Below are 13,828 nucleotides of genomic sequence, written 5' to 3'. Positions count from 1 at the left end.
GGAGACATAACTTCTTACCATAAGTAATAGGATTTTCCCAGAGAGGCAGACAAAAAATCGTTCTCAAAGGCCCTTCTTTCCCCTACCCAAGTCGTTGTTATGCTTATATTCATGCCTTTAGAGATAAATACAATTTGAATACAAGAAGATTAAGCAATTGGACACTTTTCAAATGTTGTGTCAGAATTATCACACCATTATATAACAAGCAGAAAGGACAAAGCCTAAGACTGGTCCAGCTGTGGAGAAACTAGAATACTTGAACCACTGCCTAGAGCCCTGACTACAGCCATCTTTTTACATCTCAATCTAGAAGCAAGGAGCAAGCTGTAAAACTGCTTATACACTTGGACTCAGTAATTTCAATCCGCAGAATACAGCCCAGGATAAAAATAAATCATTTGTATACTTGAAACTAATTTAAATAAGTTTTTAAAAACTACATAGATGTCTAACCAATGTATACTTGAAACTAATTTAAATAAATAAGTTTAAAAATAAATCAGTAATTTGTGAAAACAAGGAAAAAGCAATGGCTATTTACATATAATTCTGAGGAAATTAGATATAGTTCACATGTTTAAGAACAAGAAAATATTTAAGCGTAACTTAATGTAAGTGGGACTACACTAAAAGCTCCATTAGGGAAAGGAATGGCGCTCAACAGATGCCTAATAAATGAAATTAAGAAAGCTACTAAAATGACAAGGATGTGAACTAACCTTACATAAGGACAGCAGATATCAAATACCCTATGCAGACTAACAAGATCTACAAAAAAAAAAATTTATAATGATAACAGCTAACTCTATATATATTAAGTCATGTGATCCTTACAACCACAGAGGTAAGTACTATTATTAATCTTCATTGTAAAGATTAGAAAACAGAGGAACAAATAAAAATTAGGGACACCCTAGGACAGTGGTCTCCAACCTTTTTGGCACCAGGGACCCGTGCTCCTATGAGAATCTAATGCCTGATGATCTGAGATAGAGCTGAGGCAGTGATGCTAGCTCAAAGGCTGCAAATATAGATGAAGCTTAGCTAGCTAGTCCCTACACAGATCTTACTGCGTCTGCAGCCTGGGGCTTGGGGACCTCTGCCCCAGGACACCTATGTAGTAAGGGCTTGAGCCAGTACTTGAATCTAGGCCTGTAGGCTCCAAGCTCTAGATTCTTAACCACATGTTTACATGGTAAACATCTTTGACTTCTTCCTAACTCATCAAATGAGGATTAATGGTCCCTGTCTTGAGATCTTATTAATTATAAGGATTCACTGAGAAAAAATCTGCAAAGCCCCCATTTTTCTAGCACAAAACAGGTACTCAAAAATGGCAGAATTTTCTGAATTCATAATACATTTACAGTTAATGATATACCAATAAGAACTCTTGGGGTTTTGGGGGGGGCGAGGTGAAAGAATACTGTAGCCATGGTAACTGGAGGTCTGGCCCTCAGCAACCCTATTGTGCTCTGGGAGAAGGGACTGAGGGCTCGAAGTAATAAAGAATTAAAGTAATAGATGGGTATGAAACAAGACATTTCAGCTCTGGGACCAAGTTAGGGGAAAACAAACTCTGGGACACAAAAAAAGAATGTCAATCACCAGAAACTACAGAGCAGGCTTTATGATAACCTAATAATGCTTACTACCAGGATTGCATTCAACCTCCATTAAAGGGTGATGGTGCCTTTTAAACTTAATGCTACTCCCTTTCAGTTGAGGGACACTTTAAGTGAAGGACCTGTTTAAATCTTTAGGCCTCCTTCATCCAATAGTTATTGAGTGCCTGCTATGTGCTATAGATAGATACCAGAAAATGAGACAACCCCAACTCTGCTCTCTAGTAGGGAAGGCAAGCAAACACAAAATAAATACATACACAAATCAGCTAATTTCTGGCAGAATAAGTACTGTGGGGAAAAAAACAACAACAATGACAACAAAATAATGTAAACCAGTGAAGTGGGGGGACCATTTTAGATAAGGCTGATAAAAAGAACTCAGGAGCTGAGATCTCAGCAGACAAGGAGACAACGATGTGAAGATCTAGGGGAAGAGAATTCTAGGCAGAAGCAAATTCCGAGAGGCACGGTGCCTCAGACGGGAATGGGCTCCCCTTTCCTCCAATGCCCTGAGCCTAAGAGTTGGAGATTCTCCCTGCTGTCCCAGAAAAGCATAAACAATATCAGCAGGTCCAGTGACACCTAAGTCTCACAGGAGGAAGCTTCCAAGGGGACTCTGCCAAAGTTCTGTCTTGGAGGAAGGCCAGGGAGTGCTTAGGGATGGGAGTACAGATGGGTTTTAGACTTAGATTCTGGCCAATCCTGGCTCCATTCATTGGTGGATGAGTAAAGATGAAAAAAAATCACTGAGTCTCCTTCTGTTTGCCCATCTATAAAATGAGATTAATAACTCCTATCTCCTGGGGTTATTGTGAGGAATGAGTCAGATAATGGATGTCAAGTGCTTAGCACAATACACACTAAATATTTAGTATTAGTGATAAAATGGTTGTGTAATAGTAGTAGTACTAGCAAAAAGGACATCAGACACAAGTGATTAGTCATTATTATTATGAAATACTAACATAGTATCCAATACACTAAAGAACATAAAGAGCATATATTTAATCCTAGGGAAGTAATAAGTTGATTCAAAGAGGTGCATGGACCTCTCCACCATCATCCTCAAGATTCAAGGACTTAGAAGAAAGACTAGGTCTAAAGCAAAGACCTTTTCCATTCCTTCAGGACCTTTCCCAGGTCACACCAGAAGAGCTGAATTAGCCTCTTTTATTTGAGGGGCTAAGGAAGGAAGCAAAGGGGAGGAGAGAGTCAGGGAAGAAGGGAGGAAATAGGCAAAAAAAAATTTCCCTTACCCTCTTCCCAGATACTTGAAATGCTTTCTCCAAGAACCCAGCTTTTCCTTCCAAATTAAAATTCAGACAGACAGCAGAGATTGAGTTTACTCATTTCAAAATAATGAGAATGAGTTGGTTAAGTCAGTGGATAGTCCCAGAAACAGCAGAAAGAGCCTAGTGCCCAGGCTTGGCTCCAGAATATATTTGCTGAATGACCTTTGGCACAACGCTCAATCTCACCAAGCTGATCATCTTACCCTTAAAAGTTCCTTCTCCTTTTCTCCCCATCACAGCTTAAAAGCCCCAAGACTAGCCAATGTGCCAAACTAGAAACTCAGGCACTGCTCTTGCTTCCCACTCTTCCTAACACCTACTTCTAGGTGTCTCTCATTGCTGAGTGGTTGCCAAGTTCAGCAACCCCCACCCCAATCAGTTCTAATCCAATTACTGTAACAGCTCTCATGGAGCTCAAAGCCTCCAGACACACCCTCCAGATCCAAATCAATATTATCTTTTAAGACAACATTTTCTGACTGCCTAGTTTATGACAGACACTATTCTAAGTACTTTACACATACATCATCTTTTAGTGTGTACCTCATAAGTTCGTAATGAGGATTATAATTATTCCTATTTTACAGATGAGAAAACTAAGGTTCAAAAAGTAAGCTGCCCAAACGACAAAGTTAGCAAGTATTGGAACAAGGAATTAAATCTAGGTAGTCTGACTCTGGTCAACTACTACTGTTGCTAATCTTCCTCACTGCTACTATAATATTTCTAAAACACAAATCTGATCATAAGATGCCTCTGATTAAAACAGTTCAGGTTATATGTCAATGATATCGCAATTAAAAAAAAAAAACAGTTCAATAGTTTCCCTACAGAACCAAATTCAAGCTATGCAGTGTGGCATCAGTGAGTCAGCCATTATGACCAAATCAAACTCAATGGGAGCTTAAAAGGAAGGAAGCAGGGAAGCTCAGCAGAGGGGCAGCGGCACACAGTAGATATGAGCCAGAACTCTGGAGTGAGACTGCCTGAGTTCGGATCTCAGCTCCATCATTTTCCAAATAGCCTTATACAAGTCATTTCCTTTCTGAGCCTCAGGCTCCTGATCTGTGAAATAGGGAAAGTACCAATACCTACTTCATACCTTCATATCGGCATTGTGAAGATAAAAATGACTAAGCACAGACTCTAGCACACAATAAACTCTCAAGGTTATCACTGCTCTTAGAGCCCTCACATCCAGACTCCTCACAGTTCCAATCTCCAGACCTTTGCTCAAACAAGCTGCCTCCTCTGGTCCTTCAGGATTGGGCTCAACCGTCAGCACCTCCCTGAAAGGCTCACTGGGTCACGGGCCACTTCAATATTCTCCCACTGCCCTCTGGGCCACGACGTTCAGCACTCTATGCTGAAATTGCCTGTTTCTGAGTCCATCTCTCCCTAGGCACTGTACTCCTTCTAGGCACCCCATCAACCAACAAGCAGTGCCCATGGCAGTCAGATGCTTGTTAGTGATAACCTCAGCTTCCTCACTGGCAAAATGGAAATAAAAACAGGAAAGAGACCAATACCCACCCCTGGAGAGATGTAGGGATTCCAGGAGACAATCATGTAGAAGCTCTTTCGTAGGAACTGTTATAACTCCTTGGAGGCAGGGGGCAGAAGGCAAAGCACAGGGAATTAGGCACCTGAAGACAGGCCATAATTTTACCCTTAGGGCCGAAGAAGAGCTATATTCGTTTTTTTTCAGTCACTTTTTCAGTCACAGGGAGGCTCTAGTTTATAAATATCGGTAGCTCTGGAGTGGGTTTGTGTGGGCTCCTTTTAGGGAAGGTGTCTTTTTTTAAACATACCTGACTAAGCTGTTCTTACAGGATTCTGTAATTGAGGTATCACTATATTACAAAAGAAAACAATCTGGAAATGTAGTCATTACTCCATGGGGCCTCCAAAGACATTTTCCTGAATTACCTTTACTTATCTTTAAAACTCTTTCACTGCATGTGGGATTTTAAAGATAAATTATTTAATAGTCAATACATTAATTACCTTATTTTCTTTTTTGCTTTTATTTATTTATTTTTTTATGGTGACATTTGGTTAATGAAATCCATTAAGTTTCAGCTGTAACTTTATTCTTAAATATTAACTTTTATCCTGGCCTTTATTATTAATACCAGGAAATGGCTAACATTTACTGAGTCTTCACCACACACTAAATCCTTGACTAATATCTCACTCCTAACAATGCGGAGAAGTTGGCAATATTATCCCACTTTACAGAAGAGGGAAAGGAGGCTTAGAGCAAGTAATTTGCCCATAGTCACCAGCTAGGTGGAGGAGCTGAGATTTGAGAAATAAGACCTCCTCCAAAACCCACTACACTTACACTGCTTTAAAAAATAACACCTTTGGGATATCTAAACACTAATGATATGAAAAGAGTACTGTTAAGTTGTTAAGTGTGAAAATGTGGGAAAAAAATGTAAGTGTTTTTCTCTCTTACAAACGCTGCTAATATAGTTATGGATGAAATACAAACTAACAAGATCCATGAAGAGATTTTACAAACACTTTGTAAGAGGAATAAAACAAAAATAATGGTAACATATCTCAACTCTTCACAATTCACCATATTATGTTAACCTTATGAGTTAGGTTTTCTTATTCTCATTGTATAGACTAAGAAATGTAGGAAAAGGCTAACATTTACTGATACTTCCAATGATCTATGGGAGGCAGATACGATGACACTTGAGTGTGTGCACAGGTTCAAACAGGCTAAGTAACTTGCCACACTGAACGTCTACCTCCAATGTCTACACCACAGTAAGAGGCCTAAGAGGTTTAAGCTACATGCCCAAGCTACATGTAACTCCAAGAGAGCGGCAGATGTTGGAATTCAAACTCAGGCATTCTGCCTCCAATCCTGGTTCTAACCACCACATACCATGCAGCCTGGACACAAAAGGTAGCCTCTTTAACTATCTGGCTTTTCTGAATTGCAGATGTATAATTCTCATAGAGATCACAGCATGACCGATTTCCTATTCATCAGAGCATATTGGAGAGCATTCACTACTCCATGGGACAAAGGAACAGTCAAGCAGCCCAAACCATCCATGCCCAGGAGTCTCAAGAAAGGGAGAAAGGCAAGGCAGCCAGAGCTGGGAAAGGGGCTTCTACAATTAAAAGATGTCTGCATGGTGAGGAATGAAATCTGGGGTGAGGGGAAAAAGCCACCCCTTCTCTCAGCAGTTCCTCAGTCCCGGGTTTCAGGCTGCCGCCTGTTTGATATTGTGATTAAAGTGACTTTTTCAAACCTGGGGGTGGGGATCGTTAAGGCAGCTGTAGAAAGGAAGATGTGAGAGCACCAGGACTGCAGCCGAAGAAACCTAGACTCATCTATTAGCCAGATGACCTTGAACAAGTTACTTAATCTCAGTTCCCTCAGCCATTAGAGGAGGATAATAGATAAATTGTAAAGATTCAATAAAATCCAATAGAGTACTCCAAAAACTGCTGGCTATAGTTATTATTATTGTAAAATGCCCACATTTCTAGGCCAGGTTTCCACAACGTATAAATTCCGAAACCTGTGCACCTGTGGAAGCAAGAGAAGGCATATCAATCCACCTAGCCATGTGCCTTTTCCACGTGGAAAAGAGACCTCGTGAAAATCAGGTCTCTACTAGGACAGAGAGAACCCAAATAGTCATCTAAGATGCCTTTTAAATCCCAGGATTATGTTTCTGACATGGGATAAGCTCTCATCGAATAAATCCATCATTTTAAATGCTTCCACAGGCCCCTACTCTCCCTCCTTTCCCAAAGTCCACTGATTCAGGCACCACATTCCTTGCACACAACTACACTATTTATGCTTGGTGACTCATACCAGGCTCCTAAAGTTTTATAAGATTTCTGCAAGCTCATTGCTTCCAATATTGGGCCAAAGAAGGCAAAGCACAGCTGGATACCTAGCCCAAGATCTAGCAAAGTTATCACAGCATCATTACAAATCAGAGTGTCAATTTTCCACAGGTTACCCCAAGGTTAGTCAACAATCTGAAAGGCACAGTTGCCAAGAGTGATGAGCAAGGACAGCATTCTCCCTTTTATCTCTAAGTTTACAATCTAACCAAGGAGGTTCTAAGTAATCATTTTGGTTTAAAAAATGTTTATCAATAAAAATGTAAACTCCCCCCCAACACATCTTAGAAAAATGAGGGAGGGGGGTTGGAAGTTATATATACCTTTAAGCCCCAATTTCTGGGCAGCATCAGCAACTGCCTTTGAGTAAAATTAGATGTGCTCAAATGACTTACTTTTACTCACTGATGAGATTACTCAAAATTTAGATTTCTTATCATTGTCCTTAGCAATGACATACTTGTGGCTGAGTATGTTCCTAGGAGGAAAAGCACTTGGAAGTAATTTTTAAATGTTTTCACTTAGGATATACTTTAGAATTTCTGATAGAAAACTTAAGCACCTTTAAAATCCAAGAAGTACCAGGTAGCTGACTCCCCATAGATATGGAAGACCTTAGGAGAAGAGGGCTAAAAGCATTACATATCACTTTCCCCAACTCCAGCCAAAGGCAAATTACCTGCTTCTTCTTGAATTTCATTCTACCCATCCTGCTAATTCAAAGCAAAAAAGAAAACTTGGGTGAGGAGGAAAAGAAAACATTTTTTAAATACACATCAGATAAAAAAAAATTACAAATAAACATGTATGTAGATTCAGATTCCCTCTTAGTGGTTCAAGGAAGGAGCTAACGTTGTTTGGAGAATTCAAGAAAGACTTCCTTGAGAAATTTAGATAGTTTTGAATGAAATAAAGCATGTAACTGGCAGAGGACATGGAGGCAGAAGAATGCTGAAGTTGGGTGTAAAGACAAGCTGGCTGCCTCGGCTAGAAAAAGACAGTGGCAGAAGTGACTCGGACAAGAGAATGATTGGCAGCCTGCCCAACAGAGCACGTGAAGGAAATCAGATCTGCTACAAGCTCCCAGACACTGGGTTTCTAAGCAAGGTACTGACAAAGACCCAGAGCAGCGCAGACCTTGGAGATAATCAGCCCCATACTTTATAAATGGGGAGAATGAGGCCCAGTAGCATTAAATGACTTGTCTGAGGTCTCACAGTGAGTGGAAGAGCTGGGACTAGAGCCAAATGCAGACCAAATCCGTTATTGAAGAGAATCTGACATTCATGTGAGGGATGGGGGAGGGAGGAGGGCAAGGACACAAAATAGTCTAGTCATTCAGGTTTGTCCTGATTAGGGCCCAGAATAGGATCATGCTGGAAAAGGGCCATGACAGGTAACAGCCAGGGAAATAGGTACAGACGACCTAAGACATTTAGCAAGGAAAAACCCACCAAGACTTAGAAATAGATTAGAGATGTGGGTACAAGGGAAAGAATCATCATAAGGCACAATCTTCATCATTTACCAACTAGCATTCACCTTCACGAAGCTCCCATACAGAGATAAGCCAGCAGCTTCCGTTCAAGGTCCAGGTACCTGCCTTTCCTTGGCCCATTTCCAGGACCTAGAAAACCAAGGACTCCTTGGAAATTCCAACACCTGTGACGCTGCTGACTTGGGGTATGTCATACTCTCTACCCAGGGTAGGATGGCAGGTGAGGAAGCAGCAAGACAACTAGCTGATTATTATCAGCTATGAAGTATTTACCAGAATGATTCTATGTCAAGAATTATGTTCATATTTAAGCAAGAAACATTTAGGCATTTAAATTTGAAAAAAAATACACAGAAATCAAACTCCCAGAGAAGTTTTAGCCATAGTTTTAAAAGCTAAATGCTAGAAAAACTGTAATTGAGTACAACTAATACTCCTCAGAAGGCAGCCATGCCTTGTACAAACTTTAAGGGATGTGTCTGGATAGAAAGAAAATGGAAAATAATACCCCAGCATAAAGCTAACCACCACTTTCCTATTTTCAAAGAGAAAGCTTTGGTTTTGTGCATAGAACCTCACTATTCAAAGTGTGTTTCAATAATATTAGCATCACTTGAAAGTTAGAAATGCAGATGCTCGGGCCCCACCCTACACTTACTGGATCGGAATCAGCATTTGAGCAAGACTTCCCCCAAAATGATTTATATGCACATTTAAGTTTGAGAAGCAGTGGTGTAGAATACTTTAAGGGTGCACTGTACATAGCAGTACATAGATAAAGTAGCAAACAGGCAAATAAAGAGACAAAGTACCTGTTCGCTTCCTGTATACCACATTTTATTAGGTCCTTCTTAGACAGATTTCCAATGTTTTTTAATGAATTTGATACTTACTAATGACCAAATGATCTAAATGCGGGATCTATTTCACTTCCTGAAATAACACAACTTAGCTCTAAGGCTTTCTTGAACACGAAATATAAAACAACTTAGTTGTTCCGAAAATACAATAATGGTTAATTTTATCCAAGTGCCAACACTGGGTTCAAAACAATTCTCCACAAGCCCCATTAATTCCTACACGTTCCTGGGAATATCATTAAATCCCCCAGCATCTCTTAGAAGCAGGTGCTTGGCAAACATCCAATCTCCAAATGACACTGAGAAGGACGTGGTCCTAAAAATGCAGTATTTTCCTGCCTTGTCCTGCCAATGTAGCTTCTCAGGCCCAAACTCTCTCCCCTATTGAGGCCTCATACAGCTGCACACTCGAGTATTTCCCAAAAGGGAGAAAGGTCAGAGGTGTCACTATCCCGTAAGCACTTGGGATTCCAGCTGTGGAGAAATTAATCTGGTTAGGGGTTCAGGCTGATCAGCCCTGAGTAAGATCTGGAAAGGCAGAGGGAAATACAAAAGAACTTACTGAGAGGCTCTTAAGAGAGAAGAGGGCCCAGATATTTGTGGATTTTAAGGTGGGGATTGGGAGCAAGGCTTGACAGATACATGTGAGGGGATGATAGATAAGTATCCTTCTCCCACCTGCATCCCATGGACAAGAACAAAAAGAGTGACTAAGAGATTTCTTCAAATGACCTCTTTACCTGAGAAAAGAAAGCCAGTGTAGGGAGGAATCTTATGAGCTAAAAGACTAGAAGAATCTTGAGGGAAATAAAAGGAGAAAACAGTACCCATCTAAGCAGAATGTTATAGGAAGCCAACCACCAAGAGGATTAAGAGTCCTGTGAATAACCAAAGAATGAGAGGGGATTCCTTCCCAGTTTAAATCCAGCGCTTGAGGCATCGGGCAGTCCTGGACTTGAGGCCATCTCCAGCGCCAGGGAAAGGAAAGAGGGAAATATCTATTACCACCAAGAAGTAGAGAAGTGTCCAAAGAGAGTTCGAAACCAGAAAAATGCCTGGGGATAGGGCAAGCCAAGAGAGAATTCCAGTTAGTAGAAAAATATAAGATAAAGTAGATACAGGAAAGAAAACATGCAGGCACCCCTTTAGGAGGGGAATTCAGGTGTGACTGACTGGAGGAAAGTGTGCTCAGAAAAAAAGGCCAAAGCAGCAGAGAAAGTGCTGTGCTAAAAATACCTATTCATCAAAGGAAGAGGAGGAAATGGGTGCACTGACCAAACAGGGAGAGCATCTAAAGGGAAATGGGGTTCCAAAAAGGGAAGGAAACTGAGGAAAAGAAAATGTCTTGGATGGCAGAAAAATTCAAGAACCATGCACCATCCTCTGGGAATGAGAGGACTCAGAAAAAAGGTGTGTCCTCCCAGATTTAAGAAGCATCAGGAAAAGTGGTTGCACCCTGAGAACTGTGTAACCAAAAGGAGTGCATTCTGTACATTTAGGAGTACAAATACACTCTCAGACATGAAAATGAGTTTCCTCCAGGAAATAAGGTAGTTCGATTTGGGGAATTCATGAAAAAGGTGACTGGAAAAAGCAGTGTATTCCCTTGTGTCATGGCAAATATGTACCTTTAAACTTCAGGATTTGGATCTCATTTTCGGTTGTCTCTGGATATGAGGTGCACTCCAGATTTGAAGGGTTGGGGGAAAGGAAGTGGCCTGTAAATTTAAGAAATTCTGGAAAGCATGTTGCCAGACTTGGGGCCTGGAAAAGGGGTTCTTCCTTGGATTTGTAGACATGTAAGTACCCCAAAACTTTGGTTACTGCATCCCAGATGTGAGAGGCTCGTTAATGGGGTGGACACCCAAATTTGAAAGGGAGTCTTGCTCAGACTGAAGGCTGGAAAAAGGAAGTGTCCTCCCAGTTTGGGGGGGCCTAGGAACGGGGTACATCTGCCTGGGGGGACTTTGGAAACTGAGATAAAATCCCAGAGCTGGAACTTAAGAAACGGGGTCCGCCAGCCATATTTTCAAAACTAGAAAAAGGGGACACTCCCACAGTCGGGGTCTTAAGAAAGGGGTGTGCTCCCCAGAATAGGGTAAAAGAGTCAATTTAAAAAAAACGCGTTCCCAAACCACAAGCGAACAGCAAGGGCTGGTGGTAGAGTTCTCAGGGTCCACACAGATAAGGATCTGGCCCTAGCGCTTACCCCCACCCCCAACAGGCCAGCTCCGCGCCCCGGGCCCGCACCCCCGGCCCAGCCCCCTCGGGCGGAGTTGATTGGCCGAGGCCGCCGTCACTCCTGGGGGCGGCACTGGGGATTGGACACCGCTCGCACGCCCGCCACGCTCTCAGCAGCGGTCCCCGGGCCTCCCTCCGGGCTGGGCGAGACCGGCCAGGCGGGGAGCGGGGCCGGTCAGGGGACCGGAGCAGCGGTAGCGTCCGCCACGGTCCCCGCCCGCACAGCGCGCGCCCGACGCCGGCCCGCCCCTACCCGGCTTCGGCCAGCCGGCTTCGCCTCGCCGCGCCTCACCGCGAGCTCACCTCACAGCCCCGCTCCGGCTGCGCCGCTCCAGGACCAACCGACAGAAGGACTCTGCGTGCTGTGCACCACGTGACCCTCGGGACGCGCCCAGCGTATCCCCCGCCCCCCACACACACCCTCGCCACCACCGAGTGACGCAGGCCCCAGCTGCCCCGCCCTCGGCCCCGCCCTACCCGATCACCGAGGCGACGGCTCAGGAGAGCTACGCCCACTGCCCTGACGCGCGGGAACCCGCGGGCGCCCTGATCCCGAGCTCCAAGTACCACTCACCCGCAACCGCTGAGATCACACGAAGCTCAGGACTAAACACTATCCATCCCCTGTTAATTTTGCCTCCCAAAGGCATCTCGAACCTCCCACTTCTCTCCATCCCACTGCCAACACCCGGGTCTAAGCCACCATCACTTCTCTCCTAAATGATGGTGGTCTCTATCAGCCCATTACTCTTCCATCTTCCAATACATTCTTAACACACAGATAGTGGGAGCTTTTCAAAACGCAAATAAAATCACAGGCATCCACAGCTCAAAGCCTGTTTCCCACTGTTCTTCCGATTAAGATCTAAATCTTTGCTGTAAGCTTAACTACCAGGCTCTTGAAAGTCTGGACCTAAACTACCTCTCACATTCTAACACATCCAGCTTCCCCATTTCTCAGCCTCTTTCAAGTACTCAAACAAGCCAGGTTCCTTTCCCCTCAGGGCCTTTGTACTTACCCCTCCTCCACTTTGCCTCATTAACTCCTAGGATTCCAATTGCCCATGTGATTTCCCAGGGGCCATGATGGGAGTTGCAGCCTCCTCAGAAGGTTCTAAGATGTTTTCCCAATGAGACTTGGAAAGTCCCGAGGAGAAATGCTAAACGTAGGTAATTTATGAGGACAATAACAACTTTATTTTACATTGGAAAGGTGACACAGCAGCCAGATTACACTCCTTAAAACATAAATGTAATCATGTCACTTCCCAGCTTAAAATAACCAGTCTATCTGTATTCTCCACTCTTGCTCATCCTCTAGCCACACTGACTTTCTGTCAGTTCCTATGGTTCTTTCCAAGCTCTCTACAGCTGCTGGGCCATTAAATAGACTGTTGCAAAGGTGATTCTTCATCATGCAGGTTTCTGTCTTCTCATTGAGACTTTCTTTGGCTACATCATCTAGAAGTGCTTCCCTCAATCACACACCTCTCCCATGGCAATTACTCTCTACCTTATCACTTCAGTTTTCAACAGAGCACTTAACATAGTTTATTATTTCTCTTGGTTGTATTTGTCTATTTCTGGAATTTGAGTTAGGGACTCTTTATACCTACTGAATTGTCAGAACTTGATGAAAAATATATGCTAAGTGTGTATCTGGGGAAGTAATGAAAGGAAAGAGAATATTGGTATATTTTTCTTTGTCCTGAGACTGTAGGAGAGGTGCTCAGGGCTGGAGACTTACCTCAGCTGAAGTAAGTCAGAGGACAGTGCTTAGGAAGAGGTTCTGGGAAACCAGGGACAAAAGTTTCAGCTGTGCTCACTTTGGCAGCACATATACAAAAATTGTAACACACAGAGAAGATTTGTGTGGCTCCTGCCCAAGGATTACATGCAAATTAGAGAAACGCTCCACATAAAAAAACAGAACAAAACTTCAGAAACTTGAGGACCAGAACTACCTACATGAACCTAGCTAAGTGTTCAAACACAGGAAGAAAGAACCTTTGCAGGATCCTCTCAGTTTACATTTATTAACATGAAGTTGCTCAGATGTTAGTGGCTTTTGTAGCATATACAGATTTTGTTGCCCCGCAACCACAGTAATGCCAAGAAACCCAGATAAATATAACATGTCTCTTCATTTATTCGACTTGCATGTATATAAGACCCAGGTTGAACTGGGCAACAAAAACAGAGCAGAATGAGACTTAGGCCCTACTCTCAAAGAGCTCATAGCCTGGTAAAGAAATCATCACAATTTGTAAGTAAAAAATTGTATTACCTATTGTAAATACAAGCACTTACACTGTTGCAAGTACAAGCAAAACAAATATAAGGATATTGGGGACCCAGAGCACTGACAAGAGGGCAAGCTTGGAAAATAATCGGGCACAACAGCGACTCCAAGAA

General features: G+C 42.7%; 1 protein-coding gene and 1 non-coding gene across 5 annotated transcripts in view; one reads left to right on the top strand and one right to left on the bottom strand.

The window, feature by feature from the left end:
* Positions 1-11,820, bottom strand: part of PHF20 (PHD finger protein 20) — a 104,718-nt gene extending 92,898 nt beyond the window's left edge. For 3 of the 4 annotated variants that reach the window (XM_039864229.1, XM_039864231.1, XM_039864232.1), the window contains exon 1: positions 11,717-11,820. The gene's annotated coding sequence lies outside the window, so the exon portion shown is untranslated. Of the gene's footprint in view, positions 1-10,800; positions 10,891-11,716 lie in introns of those variants that run through there. The other variant, XM_039864230.1, reaches the window with a different exon arrangement.
* Positions 11,821-13,231: 1,411 nt separating this feature from the next.
* Positions 13,232-13,337, top strand: LOC120604250 (U6 spliceosomal RNA). The gene has a single exon (XR_005653282.1). It is a non-coding gene; the product is annotated as a U6 spliceosomal RNA (small nuclear RNA).
* The last annotated feature ends 491 nt before the right edge of the window (positions 13,338-13,828 follow it).

This window comes from Pteropus medius, unplaced genomic scaffold (genome assembly GCF_902729225.1).
Source record: "Pteropus medius unplaced genomic scaffold, Ma_sr-lr_union100, whole genome shotgun sequence".
NCBI lineage: Eukaryota > Metazoa > Chordata > Mammalia > Chiroptera > Pteropodidae > Pteropus > Pteropus medius.
This window is presented reverse-complemented; position numbering and strand designations above follow the sequence as displayed.